Source organism: Nyctereutes procyonoides, unplaced genomic scaffold, assembly GCF_905146905.1.
Source record: "Nyctereutes procyonoides isolate TBG_1078 unplaced genomic scaffold, NYPRO_anot_genome, whole genome shotgun sequence".
Classification (NCBI taxonomy): Eukaryota; Metazoa; Chordata; class Mammalia; order Carnivora; family Canidae; genus Nyctereutes; species Nyctereutes procyonoides.
The window spans coordinates 20,683,996-20,707,527 of record NW_026575141.1 but is presented as its reverse complement, the minus strand read 5'-3'; the positions used below and the strand labels follow the sequence as shown (position 1 = coordinate 20,707,527).

The 23,532-nt window shown below is 39.2% G+C and overlaps 1 protein-coding gene across 2 annotated transcripts in view; it reads left to right on the top strand.

The window, feature by feature from the left end:
• COL28A1 (collagen type XXVIII alpha 1 chain) overlaps nt 1–23,532 on the top strand; it is a 180,770-nt gene that overhangs the window by 107,111 nt on the left and 50,127 nt on the right. The gene's annotated exons all lie outside the window — the stretch shown is intronic.

Here is a 23,532-nt window from a genome sequence, read left to right as displayed (position 1 = left end):
CCCTGGCTGAAGGAACTGTCCCTGAAGTCAGGCTGTGGCAAAGAATGGGCTCACGGATATGTAGGCCAAGCCAGTGTGAAGAATAGCCTCAGTGATGTGCTGGGGGAATCTGGTATCTGGCAGAAATCCCAATATCTCCAAAGCGGGTAAATAGCAATGATTACAGTGGTCACATAGTCTAAGAGCTAAAGGATTAACCTCTAAGACGACAGGGACCCAGAAACGGAGGGAAACTCAATCCAAACGACCTCTCCCCTCTATATTCTGAATTCAAGGCATGATAGAAAGAAATGAGCTTTGGCCTGAGTCTTGCTAGTTGTGTAAGCTTGGATAAAGCCATGAACCTTAGCTTTTTCATCTTTAAAATAATGGAGATAAGACAGCCTATTTTACAAGGCACTGTGAAAATAAAATTGTGCAAAGTGTCCAGTACTTTGGGCCATGGAGTCAACAGATTTGAATCATGGCTTCCTGAGGACCAAAACCTGGCCTCAGTTTTCATATTTGAGTAATAGGGATAGTAATAGTACTATTACCTAAAGTTGGCATGAGGAATAAATGAAACTTAATGAGACTATGTGTAACACATCTAACACAGGGCTTGGCACATAGTTATAGGTGCAGTAAATGTCTGTAGTTATTCACATTATTGTTCCTTCCTTTCTACCTCCCCTTCCACTAGTGCCTCTTGTATTTTCCAGGATGAAGTCCCAGAATTCTCGCATTCAAATGATTCAGTGCTCTAAAACATAAAATATTGGTTGCAGGAGTTAGTGTAGGCTTAGCTGCAGTACCAAATGAAACCCAAAAGGAATAATGGCTCAAACACAATAGGGATTTTTGCTTGCTTAACAGGCCAATGTAGGTGTTCCTTTTCAATGAGCAATGTTCTTTCATTTTAAATTTCAGAGAATTTCATCTCCCATTGATGCTTCCTCCTTGTGCTCGGCCTCTACACCACTAATACCCAGCAGGCAGATAGGGAGAGTGTGAAAGAGGCACACCTACTTCTCCAAAGCCTTGGTCAGGCATTGACACATGTCACCTCTGCCCCATTTTACTGGCTAGAACTAGCATCGTGGAAAGGCTATCTAGCTGTGTGTCCAGGAAGAAGAACCAGAAGAGGTTTGGTGAAGAGCTAGCGGGTATTAACGCCACACCTAATTTAACCTGTTTCTAGGAAGGATGGCAAATTTAAAGTTGTTTGTTGTTCTGAAGTATATTGGTGCTTCCAGAAGCAAATAGAAGACAAGAATGGTCTCCATGGCAACTTCCAGAATGCCTCACACTGTCCTGGTACTGTGGGGCAATGTTACCCAGGCTTACAAAGGCTGGGTTCAGCTTCATCATTCCTTTTATCCTAACTTCAAAAGAAAACCTTAGAGCCTTGATATCTTCTTATTTCACACAGCATCAGGAGCACTAGCAGATGATTTAGAAATCTGTCTTGAGTAGACAGGCTGGTTACCAGCCACAGAGCTGGAGGAGGCTTTGGGTTTTGCAGGACCAGGAAAGGAACAGGAAATGCTCATTCCTGTCTGTGACAAAGCTAAGAGCGAGAGGACATGGGTCACCTGGATCCTGAAGCTGAGATTTCAAGATTGGGAGACATGGCATCAGAGGAGGGAGGCTGGCCCACAGAGCTGATGTGAAGAATAAAGAGGACCCAATAATTAGGATCCCGTGAAGAATAAGGGAAAGGTCAGTGTTGATTATCCAGGACTCCAATAGCGTCTGAGACCAGAGAGGTCTGATGGTGGGTGAGTTAACCCAGCTGGCAGGGCTGAGCATGAAGACAGCTGGAAAAAAAAATGGTTTCTCCCTCCAAAGCTCTCTGACTAGAAGCTCAGTGTACAACCCAGAACCTTTTAAGATTCTTGGCTCAATGTTTAGGGTTAATGTCATTTCTTAGGTACATTTTTGTTTGTTTCAGCTGCATCAAAGTAACTGTGGTTCTAAAAACCCCCAGCACCATTTTCACTGCAGCAAGTACTTTTGCCACCTTCTGAAATCCCTTCATCAGAAAGGCTAAAGCTTGGAAGAATGTGAGCAGGGGCGCCTGTGTGATCAGTTGAGTTCAGGGTGTAATCCCAGGGTCCTGGGATTGAATGCTGGCATCAGGCTCCCCATAAGGAGCCTGCTTATCCCTCTGCCTTTTCAAAGAGAGAGAGAGAGAGGGAGGAGAGAGAGAGAGAGAGAGAGAGAAGAAAGAAAGAAAGAAAGAAAGAAAGAAAGAAAGAAAGAGAAGAGAGAGAGAAAGAAAGAAAGGAAGAAAGAAAGAAAAAGAGAAAAGAAAGAAAGAGAGCATACCATAAAGAATGTGAGCATACTGTGGTGGAAATCTCACACAGAACCTGGCAGTCTTCTGTTTGGCTCCTACCTATATCCCTGATCACTTTAAAAGTGTTTCCAGAAACCATTTGACTAGATATTTGGTTAGAGTGAACCTATTGCAGAATGGAAAAATTGCCCCCATGTAACAGCCAAATAGAAATGATTTATTTGTTGAAATTAAACTGACTCAAGGGGAGGAAAATGAGACCTAATAAAATTTGGGAGTAGATTTGATAAACACCAGGTTGCAAATACCTGCAGAGATATTGACAGGAGGTTTTTCGAGTCTTCCAAACTCATAACCTGTATGATGGTGTTAATACTACTAAAAAGAACAATATATGCACACACATATTTTAATATGGTGACTTTCTAGTGTTTCAACTTAAAATTTTCTTTCTCCTTCCTGACTGCAAATAACAGCGTAAAAACCAAAAAACAAACCAGCCCTGTAATAGTAAATCACCACATTCAACCTGAACATGACTTAAAAATTAAATTGAAACAATAAAGAATATAGTTAATACCATAACATAGATTGTATGTGTGCTTAAACCAGAAACCATCTTTGAATTAGCTTCTAATACTTTTCCTGTATTGTAATTTTCAAACTCCCACAGTGGTTTCCCTACATAGAAAGGAGTCATCAGAAGCACATGAGAGGTACCTTGACCTTGAAATTGTTCAGTGTTTTGGGATTACACCTGCCAGATTGCTTCTGGTGGGGGAGGACTGTGACTCAAAGTCAATCCTGGTAATCAAAATCCACAAACCTAGTTTTCAGACATTGAAGGCATCCTCTTATACCTGTATTATACCTTTATTTTTTTTATTTTTATTTTTTAATTTTTATTTATTTATGATAGTCACAGAGAGAGAGAGAGAGAGAGAGAGAGAGAGAGAGAGAGAGAGGCAGAGACATAGGCAGAGGGAGAAGCAGGCTCCATGCACCGGGAGCCCGACGTGGGATTCGATCCCGGGTCTCCAGGATCGTGCCCTGGGCCAAAGGCAGGCACTAAACCGCTGCGCCACCCAGGGATCCCTGTATTATACCTTTATACCTTTTATTATTTTTTACCCAGCTGGCTCTGAGACCATTTGCATTTCTCATTTACTGCTTCATGCTTTCATTTTCCTCCTGGGCCAAGTGGTTTTCATACTTTCAAGCTAGTTAGAAAAAAGGATGTTTTGTTTGTTTTATTTATTTATTTTATTTCTGAGTATGAATCTGAGGATATGGTACAGTATTTTCCTTTCTCAGTTTCATTATTAAAATTTTGTATGTAAATAGCCTTCCTATTCCCCAAATCAGAACTGGAATGGAGATTTTAGGATCTCAGTTTAGTGGTCTTGAATCATTATTGCCAGCTTCTCTATATTCCATCTTTGCCATGAATAAAGCCCTATGCAATGACTAGTGACTACTCCTATACTGCCATAGACCCCAAAGGAAAAACATATTTTTTAATTTATTTATTCATGAGAGACACAGAGAGAGGCAGAGATGCGTGGTACAGGGATAGTAGGCTCCCTGCAGGGAGCCCGATGTGGGACTTAATCCTAGGTCCCTGGGATCACGCCCTGAGCCAAAGGCAGATGCTCAACAACTGAGCCACCCAGGCATCCTGAAAAAAATAATTTTTAAGTCACTTTTTCCATAGTAAATGGTATATCCTTCCCCAAGCTTTACTATGGTCTCCCTAGTTCCAAAGAAAAATCAAAAAACTGAACACTAGGTAATAAAGATAAGACAATGTCCGATGTCATGTTCTGATGCCGAATATTAAAAAAAAAAGATTGTTAAAACCAAATATTTGAAAATTATGTGAATGACTTCATTTGAGCAGTTATATGCTGCTAAAGGTACTCATGTTATAATAGTACATTTATAATTACAGCAAGCATGCTGTCATTTCAGATTGTTCTGACTTTTTCCTTTTTCCCTTTGTGTCTTCCTTTCCCTCTGTCCCTCTCCTCTTCCCGCCCATCCATTCATATCATTCAATAAATAAAGATTTAAATGTTATATATTTATTCCTTTTCATTCTTGTAACAGATACTGTCTGTACAAAACAAAGCTGAATGAAGGACATGAATAAATTAATACCTTGCTGTCACCATCTTTTTAGCATATGAATTTCACTGTTGAAAATTTATAAAAGGTATTTTATCTTTTTCCCACCCATCAATGCTTGGTTAGAAGTAAATTACTAGTATATATTTTTCTCCTTCTTTCAAGAAAGAGGTAACTTTATTCTTCAGGGCTTTGAGCTCAGGGAGAGAACCAGGACCATATTACATTCTTTATATTCCATGTGTTCTATACACAGATGTTAACTAATGTATCCAAAGCCACTCATTCCTCCTTCTCATGTGCCTCCCTGAAGTCATTGTGTGACATGTAGTAATCAAGTCCGGGTAGATGTCAGAAAGAGGAAATGATCCGTTTGAGACTTTCAGATGTGCCACTCAAAAAAATTTTTTTTTGCATCTTGAAATTAAAAGGTGGCCCTTCCAGACAGGAGATCTATGTAGTAAGGTCTTTTACCATGATAATCTAAATTTTTTAAAAGAGAGAGGCACTAAAAAGCTCTTCTTTTCCCCTGAGTGCTGTTCTGTCAGAAGCCAGGGATTGGATGTAGTGACCTTTTGAAATCAATGGCCAGGCCTAAGACTAGAAATTACAGCAGGCTCTGGACTGGCAAGTGTGGCTTCAGGGTGAGGCTGTAATAACCACTCTGCCCCACACACAAAGGCTTATTAAGTCCCTTCTGGATTTTTGGTTGAAGGACACACTCTTTTGTACTGCAAACCTTTGACAAGTCAGTTAGGGCCAACTGATAAGTAATCAAACACTTTTTATGCTTTTACAAACATCTGAAGGACTTTACAATTATTGCCTTTTTAAATTATGAGTACCTTTGCTTATCTAGTTGCAGATAGGACTTCTTATTTTAAATATATGACAGGAAATGAGGTAATTACCTGTTCATAAGCAGAGGAGCTCTAACAAAGCCAAGAGTATGGAGTTTGTGGGTATTTGTGGCTCAAACTGATAGGTGATAAAGATAACCCCAGAATAATCTTTCATTTTGTGACCAATTCTTCAATCACCAGTTCTTCAAAACTGCTTCTTACATCATACGAGTGGGAATCATGGGCACAATGGGTATGTGTTCTGTCCTAGGAAAGTGAAACTGAATGAGAGGAGCAAAGGGTATTGATATGGAGAGAAATGGAAAGAGAATTAGAAAGAAAAAGGAGAAAAGGGAATAAAGAATAGAAAATTGGCAATGATGACTTATTTATTTATTCATAGAGACACAGAGAAAGAGAGAGAGAGGAGAGAGGCAGAGACACAGGCAGAGGGAGAAGCAGGCAGAGGGAGAAGCAGGCTCCATGCAGAGGGAGAAGCAGGCAGAGGGAGAAGCAGGCTCCATCCCCCTACGTGGGATTCGATCCGGGGTCTCCGGGATCACACCCCAGGCTGCAGGTGGCGCTAAATCGCTGAACCACCAGGGCTGCCCACAATGATGACTTTTTTTAAGACACTGGGTAGTAATGCCTTTGGCCTTAAAGCCTCCAATACCTGAAATGAATATATTCTTTATATTCCATCCATTCCAAATATATATTCCATATATATTTACTATTCTTTGGTTAAATTTTGCTTATGTTCTACCTTTATCCTTTTACTTCTGCCTTTTTGTATCCTTTTACTTTACGTGTTTCTTTTAGGCAACATGTATTTGGATTTTTAAAACTCCAGTCTGACAATGTTTGTCTTTTGTCAGAAGCATTTTTAGTTCAGCTACAATTTTGTAATTAGTGAACTTTTATAATTTATTTCTACCATCTAACTTTGGGCCATTTGTCCCTCATGTTCTATGTTCCTTTTTGAAAATCTTTTCTTCCCCTTTTTGATACTTACTCATTTTTAACCATTATATTTTCCCCTTACTTGTTTGGAATCTACTCATTTTTCTCCCTCTTTTTCAATATTTACATTTAAAGATATTAACATTTACCTTAGGAAATACCCATTTTACCTGTCTGGTTCTTTTTTTTAAATTTTTATTTATTTATGATAGTCAGAGAGAGAGAGAGAGAGAGAGAGAGAGAGGCAGAGACACAGGCAGAGGGAGAAGCAGGCCCCATGCACCGGGAGCCCGACGTGGGATTCGATCCCGGGTCTCCAGGATCGTGCCCTGGGCCAAAGGCAGGCGCCAAACCGCTGCGCCACCCAGGGATCCCTACCTGTCTGGATCTTACAATCATTTTGAACACCTTAATTCCATCTGCCTCTACCCTATCGTTATTGTTTTATATTTTAAATTTTTCAATTCCCCTAGATCATGTTTTTTAAAAATATATAATCACTGTTTCTTTAGATTTATCCACTTATTTAGTACTTTCTACCTCTTTAATCCATCTTTCACCCCAGACTGGAACCACTCTCCCTCTGCCTGATGTGGATTCTTCAGAATTTCCTTTGGTTAAAGAACCACCAGAGCAACCTCTCCATTTTTGTTTGCCTGAAACTATATCTCTTTTCTTTTTTTTTTTAAAGATTTATTTATTTATTAGAGAGAGAGGGTACAGTGGGGATGGGCAGAGGGAAAGGGAGAGAAAGAATCTCAAGCCGACTCCATACTGAGTGCAGAGCCCAATGTGGGGATTCATCCCTCAACACTGAGATCATGACCCGAGCTGAAATCAAGAATCAGATGCTTAAGCAACTGAGCCACTCGGGTGCCCCCAAACTATATTTCTTTCTCCTTAATCTCTTCTTAAAAGATATTTTTCTGAGTGTAGAATTCGAGGTACACAGCTTTTTCTCTCAGGGCAGGGAAGATTTTTCCCATCAATTGGTCCTAATTGTTGCTCTTGAGAAGTTACCTATCATTCTAACTATTCCTTTAATCATAATTTGTCCTTGTCTCTGTGACTTTTAATGCTTTCTCCTTTTATTTGGTGGTATGCAGTTTTACTATCATGTAGCTAGTGTAGATTCTTTTTTATGTCTTTTGCCTAATTTGTCAGAATTTTTAATTTTGTGGAATAGTATTTTTTTTTATCATTTCTGGGAGACTCATCATCCCATTCTTAATCTATAACATTGTTCCTTTTTATTGTTTTCATAGCACTATCACCATCTGAATATATATATATATTCAGATGAATATAAATATATATCTGAATATAAATATATATATATTTGCTTCTTATCTTCTTTGGATTAAAAAAAATTTTTTTTGGAAAGCAGGAACTTAGCTTCTTTCATCTGTGTCTAATTCCCCAACACCTAGCAGAGTGTCTGGAATACAGTAGACACAATAAATATTTGTATAATGAATGAACAAGGTAATGAATGATTGAATGGAGGTATGAAGGTAGATGTATGGTGGATGATGGTAAAGTTCCACCTGTAATCAAATTGTTGACCCACAACATGATTCATTTATACGTACTTTGATTCAATAAACAAGTATTGAATTCCATTACTAAGAGAATTCTAAACTTGTGAAATGATAAATTCTTTTTTAAGTCCTAGTGTTTAATAGTGAGAATACCTTACTCTTACAGGTTGGTATGCTTGATTGGACTAACAGGTAGAAGTTTACTTGAAATACTGTATTTGGCTTTCTTGAAAGTAGATCTTTGTGCCCAAATTATCTTTTATCACAGTACAACAGGATCACAGTGGATGCTATCAAAGTAAATGTATTTGTTTGATACAAATGAACCTAAGGCATCGTATCTGGTGGTTCTTTTGAATGCTCAGTGGGATCTGCCTGGTGGTAATCAGAGTATATATTCAATAATTCTTGATTGATTTGATCTAGGTCCTAACTTTAAAGACTTGCATTAATAGATTAAGGAGGTAAGGAGGAAGAAATGCAATCCATCATTACCTGTCACCAGATCAGACAATCATGGCAATATCATTACATTTCCCTTGATCCTTTTAAGTTAATAATCAAGTTAGAAATAAATGAGAGACGTATGCTATCTAGTTGTTACATTTTCATATCTTTACCAGGAAGTAATTTTTACCAGGAAGTTTTAACTTTGAAAATAGATTTTCCTATGAGTTTGTATTTGTAGAGATGACATTTTAAGAATACTAATACATTCATTATCAATTTCTATTTATCAGTGTAAAGACAGTGAGCTTTTTTGTTAAGACTATTTATTGGCATATGTAATTGTGCCTTTAAATAGTGGCTCTTAAATTTCAAAGGAGAAAATAGATTTTTAATGTATTAGAATACTAGCCTTCTGAAAATTCTCCAACTGGCTTCTGTTGGTTTTGAAAAGTGAAATCTGATGAGTCAATAGTTCCCATTGTGATTATTATGCCAGTTTCAGAAAGAAATAGTTCTTCCACAGACCTCAGTCTGTTCTTGATTTACCTTACTATGGTAATTTTGTGAAGTAAACACATTTGCTGTGTTTTCCTGCTACATATATACTTAAATAATAGTGCACACGCACTCTTTGCCAGGATTGTGAGATAAGTAATACTAGCATGTCCTTCAAATAGGGTCTGTTTCTGTTCTGCATATAAGGAAAGTAAGTTTATATATGTTTTAAAATAGATGTTCCTTCTGCTAAAAATTAGGGATACTGACTCCAATACTTAGTCCTAGCTAGTTATATAAAGTTATATTGTGGCAATTCATTCAATAAATATTTATTGAGCATACATAAATATTCCCGGCTCTGTTCTAGGTGCTTGGGGTATATCATAAGTAAGTAAGACAAAAATTCTTGACTCATGGGAATTGCATTTTATTGGCAATTAACATAGTAAATTAGTTATATAGTATGTTTGAAGATGAAACTGATATGGCGAAGAAGAGAGCAGGGTATAAGGGGGATGTGATGAAGTGTTAAGTGGGATGAAATCGTGAGAAGGTAACATTTGAGCAAAGATCTGAAGGAGGTGAGGGGGTACTCTTGAGGATTTCTGAGGAAAGAGCAACGGAGGCAGATAGAAGAGCTTGTGCAAAAGCTCTGAACTTGCCTGGCACCTTCCTGTGGTTCTAGAAAGGTGGCAGGCAAGTTCAAAAGAAGAGTAAAGGGACCTGCTATGTGACTGGAGGTGAGGTCAGGAAGGTAACAGCAGAGGGTTGGAGCCGGTCCAGCTCATGTCTAGCCAGATAGGCCCTTGTAAGGACGTTAGCTCTTATTCAGAGTCAAGTGGGGAGTTGTTTGTGGGTTTTAACCAACACTGTGATTTGGTCTGACTTATTTTGTAAAAGAATAACTGTGACTGGTGGGCTGAGAACAGACGGTAGCAGGACCAAGACTGAACGAGGGAGGCTATTTAGGAATCTAGGCAATTACAAATGATATTTGAAAATCTAGGTTTTATAATCTAGTTCACATAAATTTAACTTCCTCGGAAAGGATTTATATCTAGTTGCCTGTATCTGAAAGTAGAAACATGTGATGAGAAACATTCTGGCACAGTTGATGCCAGACACATAAATCAGGTTGCATATCTACCAACTCAGTTTAAGCTATTGAACCATGCTGAACTGTGTTTTATAGCTGGACTGTGTACAACTATAAAACATCCTCACCCTAGAGACATGTTTTCATCATGCTTTTGGAGAAAACACAGGTGGGATCTTCCTCTTGCCTTTGACTTTCTCTCTTTCTTCTCTCTCCTCAGTCTATGTTAACCATATGCTGAAAACATTATAAGTGAACTTATGAGGTTTAGGACATGTGTGTGACAGACATACTGCTTGTTGCCTGACTTCCCGGCCAAATTCCAGTAAAAGAAGGTCCTGACTTCTCTTGGCTTTTAGAAAACATTCTAGAATGTACTTCTTAATAAGCAAAACCCTCATCCATAGAAAAGGTGTGGATGTGACTATATTATTCAAAATCTGTTCTATAATTTTATTATTTTTAAAGAGATTTTATTTATTTATTTGAGAGTGAGAGAGCATGAGCAGGGGGGAGGGCAGGGAGAGAGAAACAGACTCACTCCTGAGCAGGGAGCACAAGGTAGGACTTGATCCCAGGATCCTACAATCATGATCTGAGCTGGAGGCAGGTGCTTAATCAGCTGACCCACCCAGGTACCTCTGTTCTGTAATTTAAAAAACCTTTATATATTTATATATCAAGAAAATAAACCTAAAGAGTTTTTAGCATATACCCAAAGAGACAGCTTCACAAGTTAGCATGACTCCATAAGGTCTGGACATCCAATCTTAAATCTTCTCAACCTCACAGCTCTGAAAGCCTTTGGTTCCTGTGTACCTTGGCCCCAGTGCTTCTGTGTATGCTTTCCTTCTTCTTGGAGAGATCTCTTTCACTCCCTGCTTAAGTAGGCTCACTTTTTTTGTTTATGTTGAAAGTATACAGTATAATGACTTTACTTACATGCATGAATACTGCAATTACTGTAGTTAAAATCCATCATCTCATATAGATATAAAAAATAAATGAAAAAGACATAAAAGATTTTTCCTTGTGATGAGAATTCAGGATTTACTCTCTTAAGACCTTTCAAATATATCATAGAGCAGTATTAACTGTGATCATCATGTTGTACATTACATCCTTAGTACTTATTTCTCTTGTAACTAGATGTTTACACCTTTTGACCACATTTATTAAATCTCTGTACCTTTACTCCTTGACTCTAGTAACCACAAATCTGGTTTCTCCAAGGTTTTTTTTTTTTTCCTATTTTTTTTAGGGTTTCACATAAAGTGAAAAAATACAGTATTTATTTTTCTCTTTCTGGCTTATTTCACTTAGCATAATGCCCTCAGAAACCATCACTGTTGTCACTAATGGCAGGATTTCCTTTTTTATGGATGATTAATACATGTATATAACACAACTTCTTTATTCATTTATCAATTGATAGGCATTCAAATTTTTCATGTTTTGGCTGTTAAAAACAATGCCTCCATGGACATGGAGGCGCAGATATCTCTTTGACATTTTGCTTTGTTTTCTATGGATATGTTCCCAGAAGTGGAATTTCTGGATTGTGTAGTTCCATTTTTTTAATTTTTAAAGGAAACTCCCTACTGTTTTTCACAGTGGCTGTACCAATTTGCAATCCCACCAACAATGGATGAGGAGTCCCTTTTCTCTGGTTCCTTGCCAGGATTTGTTATCTCTTGTCTTACTGACGACAGATATTCTAACAAATATGAGGCGATATCTTATTGTGGTTTTGATTTGCATTTCCCTGATGAGCACTGAGTAATGTATAGAATTGTTCAATCACTATATTGCACACCTGAAACTAATAGAACACTATATGTTAACTACACTGGAATTAAGATTAAGAACTGAATAAAAAAAATTTACCAGTGACTAAACAATAATGAAAAAAACAAATATGAAAATAATTTATTTTTCAGAGGAAAAGAAATGATCAACAAGATGAAAAGACATCCTACAGAATTAGAAAAAAATTGCAAATCATACATTTGATAAGTGGTTAATGCCATAAATATAGAAAGAATTTATACAATTCAATAGCAAAGAAAAAATGAAATAATGGAATTAAAAAATAAGCAAAAGTCCTCAATGAACATTTTCCCAAAGAACATATACAAATAACTAGCAAGTAGATGAAAAGTTGCTCAACATTACTAACCATCAAGGAAGTGGGCTCACTCTTATTTCTATGTCAGGGCTCATATTACATAACACTTCCTCCAGAAGCCTTCTCTTACACACCAAAATGAGCCCGTTCCTTCTGAGCCATAGAATACGTGTATTTATAATTCACCACTACATAATTTACCATTGCATGATACAATGACATTGCAACCAGCCTTGACAAGAGGAAGCAAAAAAGTCCTCAGGGTTAACTCTGTTTACTTTGTTGATGAAATCATAAACTGGAAGTAAATCCTAATAATGTCAGCCAATGTGGAAAACATACAGTTCCCCAGAGTAACCAGCTGTATTGATGGTAAGTTCTAAAGTATGAATAGAAGGAACAGAGGACTCAGGGCAACACATCTCCCACTGGGAGAATCTCTTTACCACCTGCTTTTGCTTATTTTGTCCAAAACACTTTCTTTGGGGCCATGTCTTTTGTCCTTCTTCACCCTGCATTCCTAGCCCTTGATATTCCATTCTCCATGTTAAAAAGTGGGGTAGGAGGCACTTGGGTGGTTCAGTCTGTTAAGTGGTCGACTCTTGATTTTGGCTCAGGTCATGATCTTGGGTCTTGGGATTGGACCCCTCATTAGGCCCCATTCTCAGTGGGAAGTCTGCCTGAAATTCTTTCCCTCTCTCCCACTCTCTGCTCACGTGTACTCTGTCTCTAAAACAAATAAACCTTTTCTAAAAAGTGGGATAGTAGCTTAGGCAGTGGGTAGGAGGAATTTTGGGTTTCTTAATTAGGAATTTGGAATAAGAATCGAGGCCTGGCATACTCAAGGAACATCAGTAATAGGACAACGACAAGACTTCAGTGAGTCATGAATGAGATAAGAAGCCATCAGAGGCTTTTTTTTCCATCCCTCCCATCAGAGGCTTTGTACAGAGGAACAACCTGATATAAATCATCTTTTAAAAAGATGTTTCCAGCAGCATGCAGCAAATAGACGGGGGGGGGGGGGAATTAAGACTAAGAATTAAAATGGGAATATATTGCCAAAGTGCAGGTGAGAGATGGTGGTGGTTTAGCTGAGCATGGTAATGGTAGAAATGGGAAGGGGTGGTTGGATTCAGGGTTGGATGTAGGGTGTAAGAGAAGAGTCAAGGATGACTACGATTTTTGACTTGAGCAACTAGAAGGATGGGGTTGCCATTTTCTGACCTGAGAGAGACTATAGGAAGATGAGGATGGCCAAGTATGGAGGAAATCAATTCAAATAATGTGAAATTTCAATTTGGACACATGACGCTAAATCTTCAGTGGGGCTGTTAAATAGATATCTGGGGATAGAAATCTACAGTTCAGAGAAGAGATCAACACAAGAGATACTAATTTGGTTTAATAATATATAGATAGTTTTTAAAGTCTTGAGCATAAATAGAAAGATATAATGAGTAAATGTAGACAGAGAAGATATCCAAGGACTGGGCATACAGCTCCATCAGTTGGCGGTTTGTATGACAAAGAGGATGCAGCAAAGGAGACTGAAAAGTAGGCAGAGTATCAAGAGGAAATGGTTCCTAGAAGCCAAGTGAAGAATTATCTCAAGGGGGGCATGGTCATCTAGTTTCATTGCTGTTGATTGTTTGAAAGGTGAAAAGTGGTCACTAGATTTGACAACATTGTCATTGTGACCTTGACAAGAATCACATGTATGCACACAGAACACACAGACATACCACACTCACAGAATAAAACCTGGAAAAAATCTTAACAATTGATGAATGGGGGTGAAGGGAATATGTGCGATATTTGTATTATTATCATAATTTTCTGTATGTTTGAAATTACTTTATAATAAAAAGTATAAAACAGAGACAATGGTGAGAAAGAAAATGAAAACAGAGCACAATTGGCAATACTTTTGAAAATGAGGTCCGTAGAGATTGAGCAGTAGAGTGATATGTGTGATTAAGAAGTTTCTTTTTAAAGAATTATTTGAGAGAGAAGGGGTGCCTGTGTGGCTCAGTCAGTTGAGCATCTGCCTTCAGCTCAGGTCATGATCCTGAGGTCCTGGGATCAAGTACCACACTGGGCTCCATGCTCAGCAGGGAGCCTGCTTCTCCCTCTTCCTCTGCCTGCCACTCTTTCTGCTTGTACTCACTCTGTGTCAAATAAATTAAAAATATATTTATTTGAGACACAGAGAGGGATGGAGGAGCAGCAGAGGGAGAGGGAAAGAGACACTTAAGCAGACTCTGCTGCTATCTTATGACCCCTGATATCATGACCTTGAGATCATGACCTGAGCTGAAACCAAGAGTTGGAGGCTGTGCCACCCAGGTGCCCTAAGGAAGTTTTTCTTAAAAATGGGAGAGATTGTATGTATGTGTGTATGTACGTATATTGTATGCTAATGGAAAAGATCTAGTGAACAGAAAGCAATATTCATGATGCCAAAGAGAAAGCGATTGCTAGAGGCATGCCTGTGATATTTTGAATTAGAATGGGTTTCTACTAATTCCTCTCCAATCCAACACAAGAAGCTATTCTACAACATCCTAAAGGGCATCTGACCATTTACACTCTGCTTAGACACTCCAGGGAATGGAAACTTTGTACCTGTCTTGTATGTTTCCTAGTAGTCTTGTAGCAAATTCGAGAAACTTTGTTCCTTTTTCAAAAGAAAACTGTCAAATCCAAATACCTCATAATCATGTAAACTTCTGAAAGTCTTCTACTTTTCCCATGAGTCCTACCCTACAGAGATTGTCAGTGTTTGCAATTTGATGTGTAGCTTCCATATTTTCAACTAGATGTATAAACACACACATATACAGTGCAACAGCTTTTAAAATAATTTTATACGTTATTTTCCCAACTTGCTCCCCCTCTCAGTAAATAGAGCATGAATGGGCCTCCAAATCAATACATAAAGATTTACTATACTTTTTAGCAGTTTCATAGTACTTCATTACCTGAATGTGACAATTTTATATATCTCCTTAGATATGCTGCAGAGAACATTCTTGTACTTTCCCATACTTGTGCTAGCATTTCCATTTCATTGTGCTTTGAAAGGCTTATTCTATAGCTATAATTGGTAGGCTTTCCTTCTTCATTCTGAACTGAAATCTGTCTACGTATGAATGTTTCTGCTGCTGCCACTCCTTTTATGCAATTTTCTACTTCACTGTGAGCACAAGTTTAGGCTTATAAAGACTTGTGAATATTATTTCATTATACGTATGTTTGTCTCTTACTGGCCCTTGCATGTTTTCTTGCTTTATCCTTGAAGCAAGTGTGATGCAATTAAAACTTGAGTTAACTTTATCAATAACTGAATTTCTTGAAACATATGCTTTCATAGGAGACTATGGGTTTGTGGATGTTTTCATATTGCTTCAATTCTGTTTCTTGGCCTGAGAAATGCCAACCACCTCTGTGTGTTCTGTGGTAGAGTAAGGTTGATTGTTAGGTTGTCACTGAACTGCTTAAGAAGACAGTTTAGAGGAATTTTCCAGGGAAAAATCAAGAGGAAAGTTGCCATATATGTGTAAGCTCTGCCCGTTTGAAACTAGCATCTGAATCATTAGGAATAGTTTCTATCATGTTGAGTTGGAAGCAATGAGAAAGGAAAACAAGGCATATAAATGAAAGAGACTGAGAACTGTCTATAGGAAGTAGGCCCTATTGTACTTTTATCCCCCCAGCTTTTTCCAATTAATGTAATTTTCTTTATTTTGTTTTAAAAATATATTTGGATAGCCTTATCATTTCTATATTTTGAAAAACAAATTCATTATTTTCGGCCTTTGTTTTGATTTTTTTTATTGTGGTAAGAATACTTAACGTGAGACCTACCTTAACAATCTTTGAAGTCTATGGTACAGTATTGCTAACTATAGGCAGTATGTTATGTAGCACATATTTAGAACTTACTCATCTTCCATAACTGAGACCTTATTTCCATCGAACAACATTTCATTTCCCCCTCTTAGCCCCTGGCAGCTACCTATTTTACTTTGCCTCTATGACTTTGACTATTCGGTCATCTAACCCTGGGTGATCATGCAGTATTTGTCCTTCTGTGGCTGGCTTGTTTCACTTAGTACTTCTGTGTTCACTGTGGCACTATTCCAACAGCCAAGATATGAAACAACTTAAATGCCCATCAAAGCACAAATGGATTAAGAAAATGTGATATATCCACACAATAGAATATTATTAAGCCTCCCCAAATTGGAGGAAATTCATGCCATAAGGAACAATATAAATCAACCTGGAGGACATTATGAGAAGTGAAATAAGCTTACCCTGCTTTTACTCAAAGAATTCATGTGTCTCTAGATATGACTTCTTTAACTCCCATATCATATCCAGAAAGAGACACATAGAAGAACTAATGTTGTGAACCCTCTGGTGAAAGACATTCTCTGAGAAAGCAATCAATTAGTTGTTAGTCCTTTTAGTGCTTTTAATTCCTGGTAGAGGAAATCAGTTTCTAGAATGTCACTGTTTCTCAGTAGTTATAATCCTTTTGACAGGTAATAAAAGCAGGAGGCCAATACAGAGGCATAGGTCCAAAATTCACATCTCAAATATATGCATTTAAAAGCAGAATTTCCTTTATGGTTTTTTGATGTCAGTGTCAATGATGCCTCCAGAATTTCTCCATGGGAGGAGCAGCAATTGCAGGATGGTTGGGGACTGTTGGCATAGCAGGGAGTGTGCTTATGTTGGCTTAGAAGTCACTGATGTGGCCACAGGAGACCATGGGATAAAGTGGGGGGTGGGGGGCATTCACCTTTTGGTCTGTTCTTTGGTGCACCACAGGAGTTAACAGCTGTCACCAAACTTACTGACAGGAAATATCATACCCTGGGCCTAAGGATAGACCTGGCTGAAAGTCTCATTGGTATCTTCTTTTTGGTAAAATTAAACATGTCACATACAGTCTAAATAAGTTTTTCTTCCCCCAAAATCATAGAGTGATGATATAAAGTAAACATCATCTTTACCAGCATTCACACCAGAAGTGTGACAGTCAAGACACATTCATTTTGACAGCTGGAGCTGCTACCTCCTGCTTCTACCAAAAAGGTAGCCAGCCTCCATATCCACTCCATCTAGCTTGGTTTGAAATGCAGGGCCCTGAAACAGGTACCTTAGGATGTAGAAAGACAATTAAGATGAAGTGCCTCTACTTTGAGAATTTAAGGACAGAAAGATGTGTGAACCCAAACCTGCGAGGAGACATATACCACAGAGGTGTGGGCTGATGTGGGGGTTTTACTTGTGATTGGGGTGAGAGTGGGTCAGACAAGACCCCTTGGATGTGTTTGGTGGGCTAGAACTGGTCCACAGATGAGATGAGGACACTGGGAGGGACACAGAGAGGACATGAAGATCAGAACATAAAGAGAATCCCAAACCTGGGCACTGGGGGAGGAGTCAGAGAGGGAAAAAGGCAGAAAGCAAAGCAGGCTTGCCTGAGGAGAATGTCTATACTTGATAGATTTGGTTCTGACTTGGCTAACAGGTGGAAAGTTCTGGAAAGCAGATATAAAGTTAGGGCCAGAGCATAGAGACTGGGGTGAGACTGGGGCTAGAGAAGTGGAGATTATCTTCAGAAGGTCACCACTGATGCCATGGTAGTGGACAATACTACAGAGGATAATACTAAAACAAAAGGAAGGACCATGGCAGACATCCACCTTGAGGGCACCAAGGGTTCAGAGAGAGACTCTAGAGAAGTGAAAAACAAGCTGACAATGGCAGGAGGGAAACCAGGAGCCTACACTGTGCAGGTGGCCAGGAAAGGGAGCATTCCAGAGTCCTCCGTCTCTAGCCGAGGCAACTGCCATAAAGCTGACCTTGTCTCTTTGTATCCTATCATGTGTGCTGCAGGGATATCCACATGCCATACAAGATTTTCATGAAACTTGGCAGGTTTTACAAAAGGTTATTTAAGCAGAAAAAGTTAAACACGTACAAGTGAGTTGAGCTGGCAGGACCCCTAGAAGCCATGATGGGCTTTGCACTATGACCTATCGATGTATTTAATTCTAACGTTTATATTAAGAACAACTTTATTATTGGAAAATGGGACCAGATCCTGCAATCAGATGGAAGATCGGAACAGCAACACACGTGTCCACCAAGCAATCAAACAGTCCAGTTAAGTGGCTTGACCCTTGCTGAGATTCTTTGGGAATATTTGTGTTAATTGTTCAACCATGTTAACATCTGCTAGAAGACAGAAACAGAAAACTGGAAGCAGAGACAAAAAAGTTTAACGAAATGATTAGGGGGAACATATGCCCAAATTGAGCACATTTGGCCATGTGCTGTTGTGAGCTGAGCAAGGTCAATTCCAACATTTAGATTTGTCAGGTTCTTTATGGTGACTATTGGTAGCCTCTAAAGATTAGAAATTGGCAGGAGTTACTTGCTTCCTCCTAGACAACCTTGCTATCAGGAGTCATATTTTTAATTAAACCAAGTTTCAGAGAGAATTGTACCCGATATTCAGCTACTCATTAACAAGAAGGCACTAAAGCATGGTCCAAGTTCCAATTGTCTTTTTTTTTTAAAGCACTTTGATAAGCTCTTTGCATAAAATGATTTCTCTGAGACAAATATACCCATATTCTCATGATTGGATCAATTAACCTTTTAGTCAGATCAGTGAAGGGACTCTTCATTATGGGATGAGGGTAGGAGGCACCTGTTCTGAATGAGTTCTAGAATTAGTGCTCTACCAAAAGTATTTGGCTGACTCTTATACCCATCCATGCAAGGGGTGAAGTACCTGCATGACATTTCTATCTATGACAGATCTTGACTACCTCTTATTTTCCCAAGGGTAAATTGTTTTTCTCATCCCTCTGGAGCAAATTCAGATAGTAAGAATTGAAGCACAGGTCAGTACCACTGATTATGGTATTTCAAATGTTACTTCTGCATCCCTACAGTATAAACTAAATTACACATACACATTCTCATGATACTATCTAAAGCATGTGAAAGTAAATTACAGAAAATATAACAATTATCTTGCTTTTCACATGAATATAGGTAAAAAGCCAATGTGGTAGGCTGAGTAATGTCCCCCAAAGATGTTCATGTCCTAATCCCTAGAGTGTGAATATTGCCTTCTATGGCAGAAGAAACTCTGCAGATGTGATTAAGCATTTTGAGATGGAGATGTTATCCTGGATTATCTGGGTAGACCCTGAGTGTGATCATGAGTGTCCTTATAAGAGGGGGGAAGAAGGAGAAGAGACTATGGAAGAGGTGATCTTATGGTGGAAATAAGGATAGAGTGGAGGAAGATGGACGAAGGGGCCACAAGCCAAAGAATACCAATGACCACTAGAAGTTGAAAAGGTCCAAGAAACAGTTGCTCCCCTCAGAGGCTCCAGGAAAAAGCAGCCCTGCCAATACCTTGGCTTTAGCCCAGTAAAACTGATTTTGTACTTCTGATTTCCAGAACAGTAAGAGAACAAATTTATGTTGTTTCAGCCACTAAATTTGTGGTAATTCATTCCAGTGGCAAAAGGAAATGAATATAGCCATCAATATTGATGTCAGCAGCATTTTGGTCCAGCTCATGCAAGTTTCCATAGGAGTTGTTCAGAAAACCCTTGCCATACATGGCTGACACTACTTAGGTTATTGAAAAAGACCCTATATTATGGGCCATGGAGAGGAGGAGAGGAACAAACGATGCAAGTTTTAAACCATTTTTAGGGACAGACCCCAAACAAGTCCCTGAATCTGTAAAGTAAAACATTTCTCTGCCTCTCACTGGACACAATGGGACTAGATCACCATTTGAATGAGAATCAAGTATAATGAAGCCACATTGTTCCATTTAAGCCCATTGGTACCGTAGCCTGGCCAGGTACCAGGTGAGCCTGGGCTGTGCTCCAGCAGAAGGCTCGCTGGCTAACACATAACTTACACACGGATTCCATTCCCAACCAAAAGGGCTGCTTTGCTGCACAAGCGTTATGCTGCGTTAGCCCATGTTAGAGAAGCTAACATATCAAAATGGGACATTAAAGTTAGAGGAATTCAATTTCACAAAAGAAAGGATTTTAAGAAACTGGAGGCTCTTGATTTTCAGGCTAGAGATGGAGAAACTGCCAGGCTTCTACTTTGTGCCAAGACGGAACTGAGGAAAGAAAATCAGCAGAGGCTTTGGAGGAACTGCCTTTGGAGAGAATTACTGTTGGAAGCATCGAGGTGAAATCAAATACAATCCGAGGAAATGGGGAGGGATTGCAAGTCTTGGTTTTATCATTTACATACTTGCCCCCAGGTTATTCTAGCAATTACCTAAGACTATGTCTAGCTCTCTTATTGTGTGGCTCAGTCCTTTACGTGGCAGGTGCTAGTTGTAACATGAGAATGAGATGATGGCGATTCAGGAGGAAGGGGTTAGGTTTCAAAATGCCAGACCATTGGGTCGTTGTAGGGGCCTCTGGGCAAGCACCTTCGATCTACATGTTCAATTTTATGTACTCCATGGGCCACCAAGAAAATACCATTTTTCCTTCTAAAGTGAGTTAATGTGTCCTTCATGAAGCCTAAGAAAATAATCCCTTTCCATACAAGATGGTTCATGGATTTGAAGCCAAATATTTCTATAACTAATCGGCCAGGCCACCATATCTTGCTCACTCTGCCATTTACCCACTAAGTCAACATCTTAATACAATACTGGCTTCTTTCTTCGAGCTGCTTTTCTTTCCAGGCCTGCTTCAATAATCTTGTACCCCCTACCTTCAAAATTTATCAAAATCTACGTTCTCTTATGTAACACAGTAAAATTATCAATGTCGGAAAATTACTATTGCTTCAGTACTGTTTATATACGCTATTCATTTTGCCCCATGTTCTATTAATTCTTTTTACTTTTTAAAAGACTTTTTCTTATTTTAGTAAAAGACTATTTATAGAAAAATTCACCCTTTTAAGTGTGGACAGTGTTATAAGTTCCAGCAAATGCATAGGACACCTCTGACGGTCTGGGCTAAGGAAGGTTTCCTGACCCTTCCCCAAGTAGTGGGGCATCTCTAAAAGTCTATGATCCATGCCTGCAAGTTTTATTCTGTTTCCTTTCCTCAGCTCCCAGGGGTCATCTGTGCCCTAAAGGTGACAATGATTGCTGTCCTTCCTCAACAGCTTCAGACTTTTGTCCCATAGATGGCTTTGTGCCTTTTGCTGGGGGTTAGCTCCTTCCCTCCCCTGGGCCTGAGCCACTAGGGAAGTTTTGGGAGTCACTCTGCTCCCAGTCTCTCTTATGAGCCCTGGTGCGGTCCCCAAAGGACCTGTGAGTGGATATAAAGTCCCCTGTGTCTGAAGCTCCCAGGGGTTCTGACCTCTCACACTGGCCCACACTCAGCCTTTAGCAATTGGTTAGGAATTTTATCTGAATTCCTCTTACCAGCCTGCTTGATATCTGTTGTTTCCAAAAGGTAAGTGCCCATGTCTTGTCTCTCCTTAAGAGGATCCTTTGTTTCCTTAGATTTTGAGTCAGTTGGCTACCCTACAACCGCAGCTCTATGATGCACTCAAAAAAAGTTGTGCTTTCATAGATTGATTAGCACTTTTTGTTGTGGATTTAAGAGTGAAAGCAAAGGGACACCTGGGTGGCTCAGCAGTTAAGTGTCTGCCTTCAGCTCATGGAATCCTGGGATCGAGTCCCTCATTGGGCTCCCTGTGTGGCACCTGCTTCTCCATCTGCCTATGTCTCTGCTGCTCTCTCTGTGTCTCTCATGAATAAATAAATAAAATTAAAACAAACAAAAGAAAACACGAGAGCAGCCTTTTCTAGTTTTTATGCCCTCAAGGGAAGGCAGAAGTTTTATTTTATAGTTTTGGATCATCCATCATTTTGATTTCTTTTCTTACTGCACCTTAATTACCTGAAAAATGAAAATGATCACATCTGTAGCAGGATGGATCTAAGGGTGAGAGAGTGGTTGAGAAGCTGGGTTTGAATTTTAAATTTAATTATACCTTCAGACAGACAGGTTCTTTCCTGTAGTTGCTTCTGACCCAGGCTGAAAATAATTGTGTATCATTTTCCTGAGACTTGTAAGGAAAAAAATCATGATTGGATAGAATTCACCTCTGCCAAATTAAGGAGCTGGCTCACTCTTGGCCAGATAGTACACTCTGAAAGTTATAGGAAGACTTCAAGTATTTTGAAGGGAAACTGACAAAAGAAAAAAAAATGGTCTTTTTGTAGGGAAACCCAGCTGCCTGGAATAGCTACAGTGTGAACAATTATATCTAAAATGTCTATAATGTGAAATAATGCAAAACAAATACCTGACTGTGAAGCTGATCCTAACACAATAAGTGGCCACTTTGAGGTTTTCCCCTCAGGGCCTGGCAGTGAAGCCACAGTAGCTTTTAAGTTTGCTAGGAAATTGTATAAATTCTTGAAGGAAATTAGTTAGTCAGAAATATTTATTGGACATCTATATTAGCTGTTACAGGATCCATAAGGTTGTAAAAAAATTATTATTTTGAAGAATTGTCAGAAAGGTGTCAAGCTCTTTCTGGTCCCACTTGTCTGAATGTGCAATTCTCAGTGACAATTCGCCATCACACCCCAGGCCCAACTGCTTTGTTTGTCAAGTTGTTCTGTCCTACGGGCTGGGACACAGCCAGCTATATAGCCTTTTCTAGTGTTCTCTCATGAACCTTTAATCCCCTCCTGCCTAGCTGGGAAACCTCCTGAACCCTGAACTCAGGTCCCAGGGATCGCAAGCATCTCCCTGACAACCTCAAATTACCTTTCAACCAGGTACCCGGTTGAATGAAGATGTCCTACTTACCTCTGAAAAAACAAAACAAAACAAAACTCTGAGGAAACTAATTTATGCCAAAGTATCATTTACTGACACATCTTTCTTAAGAAGATATCTTTCTTATAATTTTTTCGTTTTTCTTTTCTTTTTAAATTAGAACAGAGAAGGCAGATTCTCAGGCAGGTATCTCCCCCACCATCCTCCATATGATTCTGTGAGCTGGCCACACATTCTGTATATAGACAGATCCTTCTAGCCTTCATTTTCTAAATGAGGCTGCATATCCACTCCCAGAGCATGTTTGTCAGCAAGTGTAATGAGGTTGGTCTGTGTTCCACATTTTCCTGTCTATTCCTCTTCACACCTGTGTTCAAGCTGTTTAATCTTTGGAAACAGAACAGATTTTTCTCCTCTCCTTTCTCCTTCTTTTTTTTCTTTTTTAAGATTTTATTTATTTATTCATGAGAGACAGAGAGAGAGAGAGAGAGAGAGAGAGAGAGAGAGAGAGAGAGGCAGAGACACAGGCAGAAGGAGAAGCAGGCTCCATGCAGGGAGCCCCATGTGGGACTCGATCCTGGGACTCCAGGATCACGCCCTCCAGGATCACGGGCTAAAGGCAGGGGCTAAACCGCTGAGTCACCCAAGGATCCCTCCTTTCTCCTTCTTGAATCTCTAGCTTGGACTATGAATGTTGATGTACTGTCTCCAGCTTACTTCACTGGCACGAATCCCAGTCTAGGGTTCTGGGCTCTCTGTAGCACCATGTTT